The following is a 23,785-nucleotide window of genomic DNA, read 5'->3' as shown; positions in this document are numbered from 1 at the left end:
AAATTGAACCTATTGTTACTCGTGCTAAAATTTCATATAAATTAAAAATATTAGAACAACGTAATAATTTTAAATACCTATATTAAATTGATAAGGAAAACTTTAAAATTTATTAAAACAATACAAAGTAAAACAAATATCAAATCTATCCTTTCCGAAGATGAAAGCAATGTAAATTTATTGATGCATTATTAAAATAGTTTGAGCTATTGTTTTAAAATTATTTTATTTCGTTCTAGATGCTTTATGCAAATGTTAGTAAAATGAAAACGCTCTCAAAATTAATTCACTTTTTAGTCATAAAATACATAAATATATATTTTGTATTTATTTTGAATTCAAAAACTCAATTTTAAAATTTCGAAGCATTTTAATATTAAAATTTGTTTAATATCTGTATATTATTAAAACTCTTTTGAAAAACGCTTTTGAGAAAGAGTATGATATTAAACAGTTTTATTCAAGAATTAGAAACAAACGTCTTGTGTTTAAAAATGTTTAATAATTCTTTCATGTTTAAATTATGAGTAGCAAATTGATAATTTGCCTAAAACTTGAAAAAAAATGACTTCAAATAATATCATACTACAAATTTCCTTTAAAAATCTTTTGCGTAAAGCGACTCACTTTTTTAAAGATTACCTTATACCGAAAAGTACAGTTTTGTTTGAAATCAAAGCCTTAAATTTGTAAATTCGCGATTCAATTACCATGAAGTTGAAAGTTAAAATGTAGGCTCTCGTAAACCTAAGTGTGTAAAGTAAAAATTAAAAAAAAATTTAAATTTAGAGATTTTACTTCTTGTTCTGAATATGTAAAGAGCTCAAAATAAAAAGCGGACCACACTAAATAACTTTTGATCTAATGATCGGATCTTCCCGTTCTAGGACTCAATTTCAATGGTTCGAAGGGGTGACCTCAAATTTGCTAAATAATTAGTGCAGACGATATTTTAAGCTGCGAAATCAGATACAAAAACGTTCTTTCTCTGGATAAACATACCTTTTTTGACGGGTTCAGATTTCTGACAAACAAAAAAATTTTAACTTTAAAAGGCAAAATACAAAATTTGAGCGCAATCGGTTGAATAGTTCCGGAGAAATTGAATTTTGAAGATACATCTTCTCCAGAACTATATTTCTCAGGAACTATTCGATCAATTTCGCTCAAATTTTGTATTTTGGTTTTTAAAATTACAATCTTTAAAATGATATAAAAAATTGTATACCTTACCATTCAAAAAATTTTAACTGTTATTAAATAAAATAATATTTATTTACCAAGAGACTGATCAAAGAAATGAAATAATTTTAGGATAAAAGAGTTTTATAATTGTGTGCAAATTTTTTTTCAATTCGCTTAAAAAGTTCTCGAGATGCGGTGAAAGACTTAAAGAATGAAATTAAAATTATTACGCCCTAACTTTGCATCGCTTTCCTGACTTAATTTTGAGGACCATATATTCTAGATTACGGCTACCCCCTATATTTTGGAAAATCTGAATCCGTCAAAAAAAATTATGTTTGTTCTGAGAAAGATCGTTTTTGTGTCTGATATCGTAATTTAAAATATCGTCTGCCACTAATTATTTATCATATTTGAGGTCACCCCCGCGAACCATTAAGATTGATTCCTAGAATGCGATGATCCGATTATTAGATTAAAAGTTATTTAGGGTGGTCCGTTTTACTTTGCCCACTATACATCACTACAACGGAGAAGAGAAGTTCTGATGTATGTATATATATATATATATATATATATATATATTCTAATACATAAGACCAAAATATATAATATTTAAACTATTCATTTGGTATTTTTTCCGTTTCTATGATAACGGTTTACGGGAAATTCTGGTTTAGCAAATTATAGTTCTTATTGACGCACATTTACTAAAAAATATGAAGCTTGAAAGTAAATATAACCGAATAAATAATTTTTCTGTCGTGCATTAACATATCAAGCAATCAAGCCATGCATTAACATATCAAATTATCGCATTTTACCACATTTACCAAATTATAGCACTTTTTATAAAATAAAATTTTATTGTTTATTTTACGAAAGTGCTTTGGTAAAAATTATCGAGCTTTTTGGTGTTAATAGAGGCAGAAACAGCAAATTTTACCTTATTCTGATAGTTTTCACTCAACGCGTAAATTAAACTGCTTTCCGCGGCTCTCAGCGATCGTGCAATTCATCTTACTATGGGCCCAACTTGGCTCCTACCTCCAATTTTTCTCCGCCGTATATTGAATCTTGCTTGAAAAGCATTTAAAAATATCTTATCGACTTTATAAAACTTTTAGAGTTGTTCAACAATAGTTTTGGTTTAGAAAATTTTTTAATAAAAAATCTAATTAAATAATATAAAATTTTATAAAATAGATTATAGATTGGCAAATTTTATGAGATAGATTAGTAGTTATAGATTGATTATAGTTCAGAGAACTAAAACTCGTAATTATAAATTTATATAAACTCAATATAAAATTTTATACTTGACAATCCAAGAAAATATTTTATTATACTTTCAAAAGACTTGTACTAAAATAATTTTTCCGTACAGACAAGAAGGTTTTAAAAAGAAGCATAATAAACGTTAATATTTGCATGTTAGACTTTTAAACTATTACTAAACTTCCAATAATTAAAATTAATACTTTGTATTTATGCTCTCTATTTCACACTGTTAGAAATTTCTCGGAAAAAATGGTTAAAAAGCAATTTATTTAATTGTTTTTTCACCATATTGAAACAAAACAGTCAAAAAACCAAACCATAAAAAAGACGGTATTCAAACTGTTAACTGCGATGAAAACTGTTTATTGACCGTTTCCACGTAATACGGTTAAACAACCCGAAGTTGATCGCACCAACTAGCCCTATGTAATGAAGTCACTTAGTTCCTTGCAGAGTGGTATATATTATAGCCGAGAGAGCTAACCTGTTAATCTCGTGACCGACAGAACGGCGGTTCGCATCCCAGCATTGACATTGTGATATTACCTTCATTCCCTTCAACACATGGAAGGGTTTTAGTGTTTTGCACACCCCAATTTGTGACCCTGGGTTATTAGAATACGATACTCTCATTCACTCATAGATGGCAGCACCATAAAGCTGCTAAGCTATTTCCTATTTCTTTTACGGTTTTGAAGCCATGCTGGTTGTAAATAATTTAAATCCGTATTGTTTTTTATTCATGGTTTTTGAACCATACTAGTTGTAAACGGCTTCAAAACTGTAAAGTTAAAAAATGTTCTTTATCGTTAACTTTACGGTTCAGACATACGGGTAGACAGACTACTGCTGGTTATTTTACTGTAATTTTAGAATGAAAATTCTAATAGCACAATAGGTCACTCAAAACAACAGCTCCGAAAATTTAAAAATGTCTATTAGCAAAAGTGGAAAAATCCCGATAACCTGGTGTGTAAAATTTTATCTGGAGTCAACAATTTTTAAACATTGTAATATACTTTTAACATGAGACAATTATATGTTCGAAAAAAATTATAACTTAACATTATGTGCGATTGTAAATATATTTTTTAGTTACTTTATATTTTTAGTTATTGTTAAAATGAAACAATAATTATTTCTTAAACAAAAAAAAGTATGCTTAAGTCCATTTGATTAGGTATTGGATTCTGAAAAGATTCCTCCTGACTCTTATATTTATTAGTGAATCTCGGCACGATTCATTTTAAATTTAATTTTATTTTACACTCAATTATTTCATTTAAACTATTAATATTGGGATATTTTTAATTGTGTGTAAGATTCAAAACTTGTACAGATTTAAAATAACTACGTGGGAATTTAATGAATGTTAGAAAAATAACTTAACCCTTCAAGACGGGTTATATGCATGTTGTACAAATGCATATATGACTCACCCGTTCCGAAGAAGTTAAAAAATTCTTATATTATATTCTTTATGTATTCTTATAACGATGTTCGTCTAAAAATAACTTAAAACGTTTTACAATGAAAACGAGTTAAAATTTATTAAAATTTAAGCATTAAAATCTTAAAATATAAATATAATTTTAAAAAAAAAATTTCATTTCTGTTTTTCATAAGCATTTAAATATTATTTGCATACTTTTAAGATCTGAAATTTTTTTCAGAAGAATCTATAAGAGAAATCTATCTATGAAAATTTTAACCTTTAATATGCCAATTATTTTGTTTAACTAATAAAACTTATTTCAACATAATTGTTTTATGTTTGATTAGATTTCCCTTTATGTATGTGATATCTAAAATATAAATTAAGAGCACATCAATCAAGATTAGGTCTGACATTTAGGTGAAAAAAAAATCTATGAAAAAATTTTGCTTTAATATGTCCTACCTACAACATGACGTAATTATTCGATTTTTCCAATGTCCTTTCGAAAAAAGTGTTCATCAAAAAAAGTGTCCATCACCCATCAATAAAAATTAAAGTAAAAGTACGACAAAAAAATCTCACGTGGTTTTACCATGTAAAAATCTCAATATAAAACAATATTTTTATTAACATGTAAATGATTCACGTGATTATATAGCAATCCGCATAGATTATTCTATAGATATTAGGCTATAGATTCAAATATTTTGTTTCATTTACTTTTTAACTATTAATAATTATTTTAAAAACATTTTTAATTGTTTGATTAGATTTTCCTTATATGCTTGTGACATGTTAAATGAATGAAAATCAGAGAAAAAATTTTGCTTTAAAAAATGTCCCCCCCCCCCNCCCCCCCCCCCCCGGATGACAAAATTATTCGATTTTTCCAATGTTCTTTCGAAAAAAGTGTCCATTTGCAATCCATCAACAACAAAAAAATTAAATGAAAAAAATCTCACGTGGTTTTACACCATAAAAATCTCGATATAAGTCAATATTTTTATTAATATCTAAATGATTCATGTGACGCTATAGCAATCCGGAGATGTTATTCTATAGATATTATTTTATATTATAGATTTAAAATATTTTGTTTTGTTTACTTTTTAACTAATTACTTTAAAGTCTTTTATAGTTTGATTAGATTTCTTTTACATGCATGTCATGTCTTAAATATAAACAAGAACACATCAAACGAGATTAGGTCTGACATTTAGATGAATAAAAATCAATGAAAAAAAAAAAAAAGAAAAGAAAGAAATTCGCTTTAAAATGTCCCTCTCACCGCGTGACGAAATTATTCGATTTTTCTGAAGCTCTTTCAGAAAAAGTGTCCATTTACAACCCATCAAAAAAATTAAAATAAAAAAGCAAATTATAGTTCTTATTGACGCACATTTACTAAAAAATATGAAGCTTGAAAGTAAATATAACCGAATAAATAATTTTTATGCCGTGCATTAACATATCAAGCAATCAAGCCATGCATTAACATATCAAATTATCGCATTTTACCACATTTACCAAATTATAGCACTTTTTATAAAATAAAATTTTATTGTTTATTTTACGAAAGNTAAATACTTGCATTTTTGAAAGAGACACTTTTTGACAATTCATTTTTGTTATTGTTTTTGTTTTTTTTGTGGAATTTGATGGAAAGGGTAAGTTTCAGAAATGTTTTCTTTCCTTCTTTCGCACGCCCCCCACTTTCATTCCGCGCGCGCTTCTCATCCTCGTGTTCTGTTGTTTTGTGTTTCTTCGAGAGTGCAGTCACGTGTGCAAGCGATGTGCATGTGCGTGTGTTTTATGAAACTCAATGTCTAAACATGGATATACCGATATTAATGTAAAAACGCCTGTTATATTCCTGTTATACCCTTTATTTGTGAGTACATTACATAATTTTTTTAAGCTGTTTTTCCATATAAACTAATAAAACATGTTTTGTTTTATTTTATTATTTATAGCTACTAATTTCTGTATGAAAAAGATTTTTGTACATTGCTTATTAATACCTTCATTAGCAAGGTTATTATCGCTTATAATAGTCTTTTGTACAATTTATAAGTTTCACCTTAAATATTTTACTTAAAGTACCATTTTTCTTTATAACTAAGTAAATTAATTTATTTTTCCTTTAAATTGACTCTCTATTTCTTATTAGTAATGTGTTTTAGTTTTTAAGATTATTTTTCAGTTTAATTATAATTTTTGCATGTGTTTCATTATTTAAGCCCTTGTAGCTGTTTGTTGAAAGTTCTAGCTTACATTTTATTCTCGTAGCCCTAACTTCCCCTTTTAATTAATTCCACATTTCTTCTTTTTTATTTAGTATTATTCTTCATTGTTATATTTTATAATAGTTAATTTAGTTCCTTAGGTTTCTGTTATGTATTAAGTGCGTAAAAACCTTGTTTGAAATATTTGTATAAATAAATTTTTATTTGAAGCTTTAGTTATTTAAAAATGAATTACTTTCACTTTATCAACAAAACTAACTTGCAAAAAAAACTTTTAGCTATAGTTTTTAACTTGAGGAATTGTTAATTTTCGCTTTATAAATTATTTTAGATATTTAAAATGTGTAAATGAAATGCGTAAGCTGTTTTTCTTCATAAAAGTAAGGCTTTATTCTAAAAATAAGATTTTTAAATCACTTAACACCTAAAATTAATTTATTCTTCAATTTTTTAAAAAAATATATGTGAGTGACACTGTTCTGTTAGGATTTATTTACGATTTACGTTATAAATAAAATATTGAAAATTGTTTTGTTATTGTCAAAAAAGCATTTAATCCTGGATATTTTTGAATTTCTCTCCGATAGTTTAATACTCCTTCTATCCCACGAATATTTTGTTTATTAATTAAATTGTTTTCTCAGTTCTAAATCTCATAACCATCGAATATAATAATTAATTGTTTTAAATTAAGAACTAGAGCTTTTAACAAAATTAACAATTATAATAATAATATTTTAGTTCTATATTCAATTCTAGTTTTATTTGAAACTTCTAATTTACATAAATATAGTCTTCTTATATGCATATATAATCCAAGAACTATGTTAATAATGAAGTTAACAGTTAGTTTTAGCAACTAATATATCAATGTTAAATTAAGTAAAATTTTTAAGTGTTAAAACTCTCGTTAAAGTTACAATTTTAAGAACCTGTTAAATATCAAGTCTTCATAAATATTTCTTTTCAAACTGATGTCGCGTATTTAATTAATGAGAAACGATTCTTTAGTTAAAAAGAAGTTTTTTCATCACATGTTAGCATTATAATCATGAAAAGAGCATAATTTAATTAGAAAATCCGTATTACTCTATTGTGCAGTTGGCACCTTCTCTATCGAGACAGTATGAATATAAAATTAGAAAAATATAAATTTCAATTAAATAATATCCTTAAGAATCTCTAAAGGCTTTTGAAATTTTCCTTTTACCTAGGTTAAAAGATTTGTGGCTATATCATAAATTCAGAGTTTTTGGCGAAAGCAATTACACTTATGATCAACAAATGCGGTCTGTAAAATTAATTAAAATTCATTCTTCATGCCGTGCTAGACATGACACTAAAGGAAAAGGTGGTTTTTTAAGTAAAGATTAAATTTGAGAATATTTTTTACGCGTCTGTTTTATTAATTTGCTTTTTACTCTGTTTCTGCTATGAATTAATGTTTTTGATGTTAATTAAAAAGGAAATCGACGACAAAAACTATTCATCTGAGAGATATGTCTTTAATTTCTTGTTTTAAGTTTTCTTGTAAATGTTTTTTGTTAAACTTACCTCTGAAGTTTATTGAAAACTAACTAAATATATAATTTAAATCACAAAAGCATTTCTCGATAATTAATAACAAACTGAAATTTTTTTTTATTATAGTTGAGATTCTAGTTTTTTATCGATACACTATAGCATTTTCAAAACTGGTAAGTGTTTCTTAAAAAAAAAAAAGAAATTCTTAAACAAATTGTAATTTGGTATTCAGAAGAATGCTTAATATTGTCTACATTTATTAAAACGTGCAAGCAGTAAAATTTCTAAAAAATTTTTAAATTGATGTTGACTTATTAATTTTTGGTGCAAAATTTTACACGAAAGTTTCTTTCAAACTTTTTCGTGAAAGCAATCAAAATTTACTAATCTTACTCATGTTTACGCATAACTTTACCTTGTGCCAAATTTTGTACTTCAATTTACGTAATTTGAAATTCTAGGTACAAAAATGCAATAGAGACCTCTGGCCTAAGATAATCCTAATTTTGTAAATGTTTTTTATTAAGTCACTACATTTGACAAAGATCTTAATTTTTATTAATTCTTTTTTTCATATTGAACATCGTAACATTTTCAGAATATGGTGCTAGTTGCAAATTATGAGTGCAATCGAAATTTCAAACAAACCCTCTAATATTACTTATCAATACTAAACCAATAGCTATAAATTAAAACTTGTTTGCCCTAACTAAATTTGTCATAACATATAATTTTTAATATTTGTTATTTATTGCAATAAACATAATAACTTTTTTAGTAGTAAATGTATTTTTTTCAGTGAAAAATTTTTACATCATGTTAGTTTTCGCAATATTTTATGAAAAAACACAAAATTTAAGCAAAAACGATTATTTTAATAGAATTAGCAAATATTAATTTATATATAAAACATAATAAATGTTTTTAAAATATTTTTCTCCGTAATAGAATGTTCAATTTTTTTTCTTTAAATTTTAGATTTCACCTTAAAAAATTAAGTTGGGTGAATACATCGTGAAGGGACAACTATAATTTCCTACACTATTTTATTTTAGTGTGAATAAAATAATTTTATTCACATTTGGTTTCTTAAATATTTCAGGTATCCATACATATTAACTAGGTATTTTTTGATGAATTTATTAATTGATTTAATGCGTCACGTGCAAGACGGAAACCGTAGAATCGTCTCGCATGTATACAGAACGTAAATATTTAAGTACTTTTACCTTAAAAATATATTTAATAAATAAAAATGATTACTTTTTCATTGAAATTTCTTTTGATGTGGGCCTTCAAAACTAAGAGAAAAACTCTCAGGGGTTAACTCAATTAAATATGAAGATGAAGCCGAAAACGAATGACATACTTTTGACCAACTACTCCCTCAACCTAACTGGAAAAAAATGGTGTCACATTTACCGGATTGAAATCACCTTTGTGATTTAAGAACTATGAATAAAAATGCGTTGAAAGGATGCTCAGTAGGAGAACTCGTCCTATGATAATTTTAAATCTAATAGATAGTTGATATATAAGAGTTGACTTTCCATACGGTATATGTGAGCAAAAAATAACATTCATTTCATCACAAAGATTTTCAAAAGATGAAGGATACTTATTTTGCTGAAAAAAACAAGGGGAAGGAATATAAACTTATTTTCGGACTTCTTTATACACACGCATAATTCTTCCATTTACAAAATATATTAACATAAGTTTAATTGCGAAATTTGCATCACCTGTATTCAACGATAATTTGCATTGTGAAAAATGAATTCCATGTATGCGTAAATATTTGTATCTCTAAAGTTTTATAGGGGGGAAAATGATGAACTCAATATAGCTAACTATTGGGATTTTCAATATTTCTTTTTAAAAAATATTTAAATTAATATTTCTTTAAAATATTAAAATTTGGTGCTTTAATATTTTTTCAAACTCGTTTTTTATAAAATATAAAATGATAGAGCAATTTATTTTCCATAATACGCATAAATTATATCCTGTGAAATTTCTCTTAATTATTATATACTAATAAAAAGAGAAAGTTAGATTGTCATGCAAAAGACGTAAGAAAACACCAATCATCAGCAACAACGAATTTTTTTAAGGATAATTATTTTTTTAAATAATTTGGAAGGTAATTATTGTAAACATTTATTGAAGAAGAAAAAAACAAATTCGTGTGTTATATTATATTATTAACTTTGACATTTTTAAAACTCGTTTATTTTCATCTTTCGTACGGAAAAGATTTTTTTCAGATTAATTGAATGAATTGCAGTGTATGGAACAAAATAAAATGTTCATACTCTTTAAATATTCGTCAAACTATATTTAATTTTTATATTCAAAAACCATAAAGGTTACTCAAATCAGAATAATTGCTAAAAAGATAGACATAAGTTGACGAAAGAATTTTAAAAAACTAAATAAAGATAGACCCAAACAGTTGACATTGTTTGTTGAAGTTAAACGAAAAAAGAAAAACAGTTCATTTACTGGAATAAAAACAGCAGATTTTTGGAAAGAATATTTTGCAATGCTACATTTCTGTCCGAGAATTCCGTCTGTGTTTAGAAATATGTCATTTTATTTTATTGTTTGGCAATATATTCGCTGAATAAAATTTTTCCGACAAAGTTATCGCAGAAAAATAATCTTCGATGCTTATGAAAAGAAATTTTAAACAAAAATAAAATATTACTAATCATATAAATTGTACTAAAAGTGATACATTTATGAAGTAAACATTGCGTTGTTTATATTATGTTTGCTACTTTTCTAATATCTTATGAAAATATACATTCATAGTTTTCTTCATAAAAAGATTTAAACTTATTAGTTCACAAACTCTACCCTCACTAAAGTATAAAGAGTACTGAAACTAAAACGTGAATATTTTAGTAATAGCCTATGTAATCAGATACTCTTTGATTTTACATCATTTTTGAACATAAACTAAAATCTTAGCGATGATATTTGATGTTTTAAGAGATTTGTACAAAGACTTTTTTAGGCATCCATTATGTGGAAATGATATCTATCGTAAGCGAAATAAATAAATATTTAAAACGAAATCATGATAAATATATTGCACTTAGCAAGGACATAGTCAAAAAGTGGTAAAAGCTGCAGCACCATTTGAAATTGGAAAATTTGGAATAAGAAATTTTATTGCAGGTATAGCTATAGAGATAACTGATAATATATATATAAACGAGACTTAGAATTTTTTCAGACTGAAATCTTTTTTAAGCGCACCGAAAAAATATTCTTAAGTCCAGACACTTTAAAAGTGCATTGTAAAAATTCCGGATCAAATTACTGTAAAAAATACCGGCAGTCAAGAGTGCCAGTACATTTTATCTTAGAATTCATTTTTAATGTAAAATTTTGCGGAACAAAAACCATGACGTACCGTAAAATTTTTTAAAACAAAAAATCTAATATAATGCAATTTTTCTAATATAATGCAATGCGTAATTTTTGCCGTAATATTTACAGTAAAATCTCTAAATCTAAATGTGTATTACTGTAAAAATTAAGATTTGAATTTTACGCTAATAATGTATATTACGGTAAAATGGATATTTCCGAGCATTGCTTGCAATTCAAATGTTTCAGGTTCAAATACTATCTCTAACTTAAAATCAACATTAAAAAATGTATTTTATAAGTGATACAAATTTGAACATATTTTTAGAAAAAACTATTCAATGCTATTTTTTAATTACCAGTCAGGAAACATCTATACTAAATTGTGCGTTCATATTCATTTACAAACCAATAATAGAAATTCATTTTTGGGAAGGATCAACATTATTTATAATAGCTCTGAATCATATTTGTGTATTATTCTTAAACTAGGCAGTTCGTCTTGCGTCAGGTCATCACATTTCATACATTTTGATGAATAATTTATATTCTGTTAAATCAGACAAAAAGACGCGCTTTTTGATCAATTAGCATGAATATCTCAAGGTTTTACTGAAAGCAAAGAGGAAATAACTTAATCATATCAAACGTTTCAAACGAAATGATACTTTGTGGTTTCATAATAAAGCCTCTCTGGACTTTTTATTTATTAATTTTTTGTTGTTGTTGGTAGATTTGAATAATAATAGGAACTTTGCACACATTCCTATGTTTCTTGAATACAGATAATTCTTTGTATTTTTCGCATGTATACAGAACGNATAGAATACGAATTCAATATAATGTTATGTTTTAGTTTATAAAATAGGAAAACTAATTTCAACACATTTCCTTCACTTTAGCTCAGTGTTTCCCAAAGTGTGGTACGCGTACCCCCAGGGGTACGGGAACAGTTTAACGGGGGTACGCGTTCTTATGCGAAATATCTTGCAACAAACGAAAATTTCAAAAAAAAAATTTTAGAAACAAAGCTAACCATGAAAATTTACAATCACGTATTTTTCTTTTGACTTTCTTTTGCAGAGTTAACAGTTAATAATTAGTGGTGTCAACAGCTAGTTGTGATTTTTAACTTTTGTGAAATTTTTTATTATAAAAAATGCATTCATTTTTTTATTAGTGGAATACAGCGTCACGAAAAATTTAGAAAGGGTACACTAAAGTCATAAGTTTGGGAAACACTGCTTTAACTTGTGACCACAGCCAACAACTTTTGGAAAAACTTAACAGTGCTTACAAAACGTATCCTTATCCCATCAGAAACTTGACTTAACTTTTATTTTCTAAATCAAACTTTATAAGCATAGAAAAAAAGTGCCAAGCTATCACGTGGCTGATGTTTAAATTTTTAAAAATACTATAAAATGCATAATAAATTTTAATCAAATATAAACGCAAAACACCTGCCGCGTGATATTTTAAACTGATAAGTAAATGTTAAAATTACTGAAACTTTGTATCATGATATTCAAATAAATAACATTGAACCACTTAAATGTTATTAAAATCGCTATCAGCAGAACTCAAGGATAGCATTTAATCAGTTTGTGCGTATTCAAGATATGGGAAAATTGAATTCCAGATCAAGTATTTTTTTATTTTTCGTGTTTAATTCAAACAACTGCAGATAAATTTGAATATCATATGTATCCAATAGAGATAAAAACTACAATTCTTTTTAGAAACATTCTGTACAATAAGAAATCCTTTTTTTCTTATCATTTTTATATCGTTACTCCCTATTTAGGTACTATGGTAGCTATCAGTTACATAAATTAATGTTATATCATAAAATTTCTTAATATCTTTGAATTTTAATCATGTTGAATATTTGATAGTTACTTTTAATTTATTTTTTCCGTAAGCTTGCCTTAATATAGCAGAAAAGCAACTATTTTCATTTGGCGCCACATTCAACCACCATTCAGCTATAAGGTAATAACTATGTCTATTTTCTAACGACATTTTATTACGACACTATACTGTCTTTCTTGAGTCATTTGTGTGATTTCGCGTTTACTTCATATGAACATTGGATTTTGTGACTCGTTAATTTTTTTTTAAAAAAATGCTTATTATTGTTTGTGTTTACATATTACGTTCAATATATACCTTTACATATTTGCTTGAAATTGGTTTATTTGTAATTCCTGATTTCGTTGGAGGGTTTTGAGTTTTAGAATTTGTCTTGACTTGAAGCAAAATTGAATCATTTTTCAATATTTTTTTTAGCTATTTTACTTTATTCAAACTATTTATTTTATGATCAAACTCTGTATCGCTGTAGTTTTTTTTATGTTAACTATAAAAGTGTTGTAGATATTAATTAGAACAAGCAAATTTATATCCAATTTAAATTTTATTAAAAAGTTGTTTTGATATGTTATACTAAAATTAAGTAATAATAAGTATTGTATTTTCATAATAACAATTTGTTAACTTTCTGACTTGAAATGTAATTGAAATTAAATATTGTTTTTAATTAGTTTTAAACTATTCTGTTAGCACAAAAACCTATTTCAAAGGGCAAAAACTGTACTCATTTTTCTGATGGTTTTAACTTATGCAAAAATGAAAAACGTATAAACACAAACAACTTTTTTTTATAATTTGTTTCAAATAATATTAGCATCCTTAAGTAAAAAAAATAATACATCGCATTGATATTAAAAATTATAAATAGTTTTTATTTATTGAGTTTCTGAAATTAACATTTCAAATTAAAATTCAAAAAAAAATATTTTTGCTAGTCATTTCTTATAGCCATCTAGCAAAAAACATTTTAGTATCCATATAAATGTTTGGTTTTAGTTTCATAAAAATTTAAAAACATTTTTCTTGTCTTTTAACTTGTTTCAAACAGCAGTTGGTAAAAGGAATGTGATTGCGATTTTATTTATTTATCATTTTATCTTTTTGATTTTTCTTAAAATTATTATTTTAGGACATTTATTAAATTGTAGTTTAAGATTAGAGCATTTTTCATTGCTTCATCGTATGTTTTATTTACTCTAAAATTCATGCTGCTTGTTAAATGGCTCACATTCATTTTTGCGTCAAAATGTGGTCACAGATTTATCTCTTTAGCACGTTGTTCAAAAAGGTAAATTTAATCGCAAAATATTGATCAGTGCATCATATTATGCAAAATACACATGATGTTTCGAGAATTGTTTGAGAAGTGTGTCAAGATATGAAAATTACACGACGATATATTTTAGGTATTGTGATAGACTTCAAATTAACCACCCAAAAAAGGAGGGGACAGAAGTTTATCTAATATTTCACAATTTTGAACAACGTGGTACCAAACTTTGGAAAAATTAAATTAATGTATTGCTTGCCTTGTGAAAATAGCTTCTTTTTTAAGAAGAGAGATATAAGGCAAATTCTTCTGCGTATGGTTAGAATGAAATGAAATAGGTTATTAAAAATTTACTTGTTAAAAGAGCTTTTTTTGCTTGTATTTATGTAAAAGAAAAAAAGCTATGAGTGTATTGTACTTAATAAGAGATGACTTTAGCAGATGTATTTAATATAGCGGATATTTATGGTGTACTTAATAAGCGATGCAATTAATATGGATTGAACTGAAATTTGTTTTTAATTGAATTATAATTATTTCTCCCTTAGTGTTTGTTAAAAATTTTACTTCTTCTTGAAAAAGGCCAAGTAACTTTGTATTGGCTATTTCCTGTTTCCGGAAGTAACGATTATGCTTTTAAGTTGGCAAACATCCGTACTAAGCACTCTTTTACCTCAGAAATAAAAACCCCGTGTAAACCAGTGATAATATTCTCGACATCCGATCAAATTGTGTATGTTTTTTATTGTTTTATGCAAGTGTTTCTTATCTACTACCGTTAGACATATTAAAATAAAAGCCTGAATACTGAAAAGAGAGTTTCCGGGTGACTTTTTATTTCCTGATCATACTTCAGTCCCGATCCTCCAGTCTGCGGACAGGAAGAGCAACGCGGCGCCTGTTTTTGGAAAATAAAATTTTACTTAATAGCCATACGATAAACATATCCCTGTTAACTGCATATTGCTAAGATTCTAGTTTCCGCACATTTATATTCATAACAATTCAAATGCCAATGCGCAAAATTACTTTTTTCGTCGGAATGTTTTAAATCTTATGACTTTAATTGATCATTTTATTGGATTCGTCAATTTTTGAGTGCAATTTTTATTCTTACGACAAAAATATATAAATATAAGTCTCAAAGCGAAAATGCATAAATTTTGCAACGAAAAAAAATTAGCATATTTAAGGAACCTTTTTTCGAGATATAAAAATAAATGAAAATTTTGAAAAACGTCTGTTATATTCTTGAAGTGTAAAAATTAATTTTTCAAACCGATACGAACCAGAAAAACCACTGTACAGATTCAACTTAATGAAAGCTTTCTTACTGATTGGCAGAATCTGTAAATTTAATGTTAACTTGAAAAACAAACGTTTTTCCGATTACTCTTGCCAATGTCTAAAAAAGTACAAAAAAATTTTATTCACTGCTTGTTGCAAGAATCAGTTGTTTTTAAAAGATAAATTCTAAAATTCTCCCTAAATTCATCGTAAAATTTTTTAAAACGAACAAAAACATAAAGCAAAATTCTTACGAACTTCTGCAAAAAGTGTCATCTTACATACACGGTTTTAAGTTTTACGAAACCTTTCTTAAGTTATCTGGAAATAATTTGTGGACTATAAATGGCGGTCTGAAAATTTAAAAATCATATACTTTTTCTGATAATTCACTTCTGAGTTTTACATTTTAAATATCACGTTACATTTTAAAATATCACGTTACTTCTTAAAAGAATTGAGAAAAAAAGGAAAAGAAAGAAAGAAAGAAATTTTTTTTTCTAGAATTCAGAATGTCCTTATTCTTAGAAAGGCTTTCAAACAGAAATTCAATGGTCAAATTTATTTTTGTGATATTAATGCTTTTAAGATGCCAAACTAACAAAATTTGATTCTGGAAATAATCAATCAGCTGGATAAAAATCCACATGCTATTATTAGAACTTTTAGAGATAGGAGCCATTTACCTAAGGGTAAAGAGTGTATATCATTTTTCATTTATCAGAATTTATTTGTTGCAATAATTGCGAGATATGATTTAACAAAATTACTCATATATTACATAACTTTTCGGTGAAGATAAAGGATTTTTCAGTTCTAAAATAATTTAACACTTCTATTTGCATTATTTACGTTACGCTTATGTTTTTCGTGAAAGATATTAATAGTGATTACTGGTTAAATTTGTGTTGTTTTAATTATATTCTCAAAACACATAAATTTACAGCTCTCAAAACAATTTTTTCAAACAATTATAAAACTTATTTATCCGAAATCAAATATTTTTTTAGAATTATTTATTTTTTATTTGATTTAATTTTAAAAAGGGTCGAAAAACATTTGAATTGTAAGATACACACATTTTTACATCAATTTAAGCAATTAAATTTTAAATGGCAAAGTCCAAATTTAAACTAGTTCATACAAGTTTCTGAGTAATTTTTTAGAAGTTTTAATGACGTATTTTTAAATTTCCTTTTAAAGATCCTTACAACCTGATTCAGTTTAAATTCGTTATTTTGTTGCTTGAAACTGTATGTTTTACAATGATGCAAAAATCCAAAGTTCTGTGCAAAAATTTTTCAATTATTATAAAAATTAAATAGTAAAATGTCAAAATATTTCCAAAAAAGTAAATTTCGCATAAAATTATTTTTGGATGGACTAATTTTATAATTGTGTGTTTACATTTTTTTATTCACTTAAACTATAACAAATATGCGGCAGAGTGCACACGAAGTAAAATTAAGATTATTGTGACTAAATAAATAACCACTCTTCTTACTAAACGTTTAAACATTTTAAATTGCTACCATTCCGTAATTTAAGGATCTAAATCCTTCAAAAAAAAGTTTTTTTTATCAGAAAAAGAACGTTTTTATGCCTGTTCTTGTAACTTGAAACTTGCCCAAATTAATTAGCATAGAATTAGTCTCTGGAACCATTAAGATCCTGATTTTTAATTTGTGCCATCAATACAACTTATTATTTCCCTATCAATTTTGAAAGCGTAGTTTATCTTACTCTTATTAAAGATTAATTATACAACGCTTTACTAGTTAACGAAAACAATTGCAATTGAATTAAACATATTTTTACGGATGATTTATTTCTTATTTTCAACTTCATTTAGAACTAGCATTAAGTATTTATCATAACTGTCATTTAAAGACCGAACTCCACCCAATAAAGGACATGAAAATCTAGCTGTTTCTGGAAGAGGCATTTCGACAAATGATGATATTACCCGTCATTAAAATATCCGATCTAAAATAGTGGATATTGTATTTTAATTGGCATCATATTAAGTTAGTTATACCAGTTATAGCATGGAAATTAAATACTCATCATTTCTTTTAATAGAAATCTCAGTCTTTCTTCTTGCTAATTGAGGCAATCATCTGAGACAATTCAGACAAAATAGATCCATTTAAGTTCTGTGACATGAAATGAAAATGTATATTTCGTAAAATATTAACAAGATTTTTATTTTGGGAAACATTTTGTGGAGATTAAGGTTTATCAACGTACAGTTTGAAATAACACTGCTTTACTTGAAACAAATCCTATCATAAATATCAGATAGTGTAATTTTTATTTCTTCGTTAAACAATTAGCAATTAAATATTTGTTTTTGTTTAAAAAAAATGTTAGCTTTTACATTAAATTTGAGATGTTGAAAAGATGTTGAGATGAAATGATGTTGAGAAAGTGAAATTTAGCTATCTTACATTACGTTATTTGTAAGAAAACAGAATATCTTCTTTCTGTTTAAAATTTTAGTTGTCATTTAAAGTGGGATTCTGGATTTGAGTTTTTCAATTATTTAAACGGGATTTGATTTACGTATTGGAAAAGCTCAATAACAAATGTTAAAGCAGCTTAATATAAATAAAAAATGAATAAATAAAACTCGACAAAAATAATTTTTCAAGAAATATTCACAAAGAGAAAAAAAGTATGGTCAAAACTACCAAAATATGGTTAAATTTTTTGTGTTTTTGCCTCTATGGGAACACCAAAGGCTCGGTAAGTTTTACCCAAGCACTTTGGTGATGATTTGGGTAAAATTAATAGCATGTTATAGTTTTATAATATGTGATAAAACATGGTAATTTTATCATGATACCTTAGAGCACGGCATAAAAACCATTTATTCGGTTGAATTCCCTTTTCAATTTTGTATTTTTTACTAAATGTGCTATAATTTCGAAAACCAAAATTTCCGGTAAACCGTTTCCATACGAACGGAAAAATTATTAAATGTATGGTTTAAATACCGTGTATTTTGGTTTTATCAACCAGAATTATGTTTTTTTTTTTTACCGGAAATGTCATTACAATATATAGTATTGTAATTTTACCAGATTGTTTTCCTCCGTGCTCTCACAATAAGTTAATAATTTAATTAGCTAATAAAAAAATGAAATTAAATAATTATGCTTTATTGATGAATGTCACTAGTAGTAATGGAAACTAATATTGTTTTTTTATGTCACTTCTAACTTCTGTTTCGTGCAAGCAGTGATCCGAGTATTGATTTGCTTTAACATTTAAGGTCACGTAAGGAAAACTATCCTACAGTTTCTCATTTCATTACTGAATTTTATTTCAGTTAATTCTTCTATGTGTCGCATGATTCCGCGTTGCTTCTTTTCAAATATCACAGAATTAAGTTGTTAAATTAATCTTCTTACCTACTCAATAAGATGTTGGAAAATCTACACTTAAAAATTGCGGATCAAATTACGACAAAAGGTGCCGGCACTGTGGTTACTTTTTACCGTAAAATACATTTTTACCAGAACATGTTACGGAACAGAAAATCTGATATATCGTAATTTTTATAGTAATTATTACGGTAAAATCACTGAATCATTTTAAATAAATGTTATTGCAAAAATTACAATTTGCGGTAAAAATAAATTTTACGAATGATGTACCCAAAGTGCTGGTACTTTATACTGTACTTAGGTCCGGAATTTTTTACAATGTAGTTAAAGAGTTCTTATGCATTAAGCAATTATAATAGCTTCATAAAAATGCTTATATGAAAAGATATTAAATAAAAAGACGAAAGTATATTGTACCAAAATATCGTAACTTTCATCTAAATTTTTAAGCTTTAAAAATTTAGCATTAAAAGTAAAATTAAAAAAAAAAATACCGATTTTTCTAAATGACTTAACTATAAACAGTGCAATACATGCGTTGGAATCAGTCATTCAATCAGCAATTGAAGAAATTTCTTACTTGTTTAGATCGATTTCTTACGTAAAGACAATTTAGCAAACAATTTTACATATATAAATGCGTGAATTAAGGAAAAATCATCACTGTATAATTTCATATCATTTTATTTCAATGCAACTGTTATACATTAACTACCTTAAGGACTTTTTCATTAAGTAAACTGATCACATGCTAGGCTTAGTATTACAGATCAGTATTAACATACATTTCATACATTTTAATACTACATTTTAATACATAACATACATTTTAATAATAAGAAATGAAGATTATTAATTTTTAAAGTTATTAAAATTGAAATAATATTTTTGCCTTTTTTTTTCTCTATAACCATTAATTTTACAACATTTCATTAATCTNCATTTCATACTTCAAAGTTTCATTTTAATAATAAGAAATGAAGATTATTAATTTTTAAAGTTATTAAAATTGAAATAATATTTTTGCCTTTTTTTTTCTCTATAACCATTAATTTTACAACATTTCATTAATCTTACTATAACCATTTCACCCTTAGAAGTTTATTTGTTACTTGTATTTTATTAATAGTTAACAACCAATAAGAAAAGGGATTATTTAATTGTACATATTATAAATATGCTGGTGTCGTTTCCTTTTCTGAATGTTAAAGAAAAATAAGTTAGTGATTCGTAATCTCTTGGCAGGAAGATCAATGTCGATATTTTTTTACAACTTTTTCTTCTCGAACAGAATAGTTTGTTGAATAGACAATCGTCATTTCAAAATAATAACAAATCTTTTCTTCCTGACAAATCTCTAAGGCTTCCCCACAAGACCGGTTTTTACTTTTAAGGTATACAAACAAGCTATCCAGCCCTTATTTAATCCGGAAAACATTCTTTTCTTTTTCTTTTATATACATTCTATAAATGCGAAATACCCCTCACCCACCTTTCTCGATCCCCCAAATGTGGGGGTGGGGTGGCAAGCAACAGATTCTCATTCTATTGTGTACCGCTTGGGGCACAACAACACCCGGGCATTAAGAATCATAAAAAGCAGATTATCAGGAGTTGAGATTTGGAAAGGAACGGGATTTATAGGAAAAGGCGATTATTAGAAACATTTTTTAACATCCACGTGACCTCGGAAGTCCCCTATCTATAATATGCAAGACTAAATCCGTTTTCGTCGATTTTATATTACTTTAGAGATATTTAAGCTTTTTTTTCATGCAAACATTAAAAAATAACTCAATCGAAAAAAAGGAAATAAAAACATCTTTGAAAATTCTTACTGTTTGTTTAAAATGAAACTCTTGTTTTCTAAGGGGAGTTCGCTGGGGTTGAATTTGATAAAAACTTAATCTCTGTTTTGAATCCTTAACATTGTTTGTAAGAATATATTAAATCAGTGAGCGTTTTTTCTTCTCTTCATAACCTTTGAAATGAAAATATCGTCGATGATAACTTCAAAAAATCAAAAACATTTCTGAAGTTATTTAATGTTTGAGTTTATATTAAACATCCGTTTACGTAAAATTGAATTTATACATTAATATCATTCCCGAACGCAAAATAGTTAAAAAACGTCAGAGATTTAATCGTTTTAAGATAACAGATAATTCGGGTACTTTATTTTAACCTTTTTTTGACCTGCGACAATAAAAAACTAGTCTTCTAGACTGAGTATAGAATATATCTTTAACTTCAGGCCTTTCGATAGAAACAATGTTAAATTAATAATGCTATTACTGTTATCATTTTAGGAGAAATTTAGAATTGTTAATGGGCGTTCCACAAAATATTTTATTGTTGAAACTCACCCTTTACAAAATATATTTTTATGAAAATGATCTTATCGCGAGAGCGAACCCTTCACAAAATTTTTCTTTTGAGAAACTGAGTCAATGGCGTCTGTAATTCTTAATTTTAAAACTGAAACTCCTCGAATGACGTGTTTTTCACAAAACATATTTTTACATTGATTAAATTAAGAGTAGACTTTTTACAATTTCCCCAAAACGGACTTATTACAGAAAATCTGAACAGACAACTAGTTTTTCTGATTCTTCACAGAATCGAAACGCTTTTTTTTTTTCTCACAATTTCACAAAAAGAGGAACACACACAACACCTTATCTGTCTCGGAACTATGTAATAATGGAGTATTAAAGCATATTTTTTCCAAATAAAAAAATACTTTTAAAATTAAAAATAATTTTATAGGTTAAATTCATTCGAAAAAATCTTACGCCAACGAGTATCATTACCATGATCTTTGCTAAAGTTTGTGCTACCTGTAGAAAAAGGCATGGGTATAAGCCTTGCCATCCATAAAAATAAGCAGATTTAATAAATAATTTTATCATTTTCATCAACTAACTGACAACATTAGTTTATAAATCTCGATTTTACTCCTTTGATGGAGAACTCTGGTACAACCCTTGTACCAGAGCATATTTAAAGAGCTTAAGCAAGAAAGTACCAACTGACAATCTGGAAAAGCACGAAATTTCTGGTTTAAAAACATGTTATAGTCAGGTATATGAAGAGGTCTTTATTTTTTTCTGTCAAATCATTAAATATAACTGTTTTTAATGGAAAAATATCTTTTGTACACGCTCTCCTTCTGTTGATATATTTTTGAAGCAGAAGTCCCTAAACTCACAAAAGGAACCTTGTTTTGAAATGTTCTTTATACTTAAAGCCTTGGCCAAAGGATACTCTGAGTTCCTTTGCCAAGGCTCTACGTGTGCTCTGATACTTGTGCTCTTTGTTCGCCAAGATTAAAGCAATCATGGATCTCTTTTCTTAACAAAAAAATATTTACATTAATCCACTTGTGGGTAGGGGATAGTTTATTTTAATTTTCTTCATAACATGTAAAATACTTGAAAACTGATATAACTGATTTTGGCATACGCTTACTTCCAGTAATTGGTCTTATCGTAAGAAAATGCTTATTTGAAAAAAATTAAAGATATATATGAATTGTTTAAATATAACCTGTAGTGAGGAACACATGCCAATGAAGTAATTTGTTAGAAATATTGAAGCCTGATAAAACATAATTTAGTAGTTATGTTTTATCAGGTAATTTTGCCGCAATCTTATGTAAATTTGCTGCTATCTTCATATGAAGCTAAGTTGAATATCTCATACTGTTAAATAATACTTTAAATTAATATTTTTTAAATAAGTTGAACTTTTTAAACTTTTAATAATAAAACTGATTTTTCTTGCTTTTTAACCTTCAAAACCCGATATTATGGTTAGCTTGATTGGAAATATGGTTCACTTTAACACTTTCAAATGTGCATTGCATTATGGTTTGTGGTGCATTTATTAAGGTTATATGCTGAACTTTTTTTTTTGATGGAGTAGGAGGATCAATATCGTATCTTATGAGGTGCATTTATTAAGGTAATATGCTGAACCTTTTTTTTTTTTGATGGAGTAGGAGGATCAATATCGTTTCTTATGAGGTGCATTTATTAAGGTTATATGCTGAACTTTTTTTTTTTTTTTTGATGGAGTAGGAGGATCAATATCGTATCTTATGAGGTGCATTTATTAAGGTAATATNTTTTTTTTTTGATGTAGTAGGAGGATCAATATCGTATCTTATAAGTTCAGAAACGATACTCAAATGCAAGGTATTTTGACGAATTGCAGTAAAATGGGATTAAATGGGGATAAAATAGGAATTAGAATTTTAATATTGAAACAATTTATTTCGTATAGGAAAAATAAACTGTTTTTGAAAACAAAAATTTATTTGATTAATATTCCAAAGGCTTATTTTTTACTTGTCCGACGTTTACGACCTTAAGGCTCAAAGTATTTGTTACATGAAAACAAAAACAAAAAAAGTAGGCACGACTCTTATATTGTTATTTCAAATTTTACACGTCATTTTCAATTTGTATCTTCTTTATCATAGTAGTTATTTATTTTATTTTCGCTTTGAGCTGAATATATATAAATTTCAAATAATTTTTTCCTATTTATATACTAAGTATAATTTTTTTTTTTAATATTTAAGCTTTATTTCTCAGAAGCTTAATATTCTAAGCCTTTAGAAATATAACCGCTCAACAATTTTCCCAACAGCAAAGTTTATTTTTCTTTGTATTTCAATAGAGAATAATGTTTAATAATGCTGTGATATTTTACCAATAACTTTAAAGGCTTATAAAAAGAAATTTGCCTATTATGGTAAAAAGTAATTATTTTTTCTTTGTCCCTCTTCAAGAAATCCATCATTTTAACGAAACTTGTTCGAAAAATTGGCTTTTGACCGTCTCATTCTACTCAAAAAAGCGCTCTTTATTTTTTTTTCTATCCTTTCTTTGATCGGAAA

At 26.7% G+C, this 23,785-nt stretch overlaps 1 protein-coding gene across 8 annotated transcripts in view; it reads left to right on the top strand.

The window, feature by feature from the left end:
* The window catches only part of LOC107445721 (zinc finger protein castor homolog 1), a 194,545-nt gene that overhangs the window by 51,688 nt on the left and 119,072 nt on the right, over positions 1–23,785 (top strand). For 5 of the 8 annotated variants that reach the window (XM_071187568.1, XM_071187566.1, XM_071187565.1 and 2 more), the window contains exon 1: positions 5,483–5,571. The exons of the other annotated variants lie outside the window; for them this stretch is intronic. The gene's annotated coding sequence lies outside the window, so the exon portion shown is untranslated. Of the gene's footprint in view, positions 1–5,482; positions 5,572–23,785 lie in introns of those variants that run through there. 8 annotated transcript variants of the gene reach the window in all.

The sequence above is a fragment of the Parasteatoda tepidariorum genome, chromosome X1 (genome assembly GCF_043381705.1).
Source record: "Parasteatoda tepidariorum isolate YZ-2023 chromosome X1, CAS_Ptep_4.0, whole genome shotgun sequence".
Classification (NCBI taxonomy): Eukaryota; Metazoa; Arthropoda; class Arachnida; order Araneae; family Theridiidae; genus Parasteatoda; species Parasteatoda tepidariorum.
This window is presented reverse-complemented; position numbering and strand designations above follow the sequence as displayed.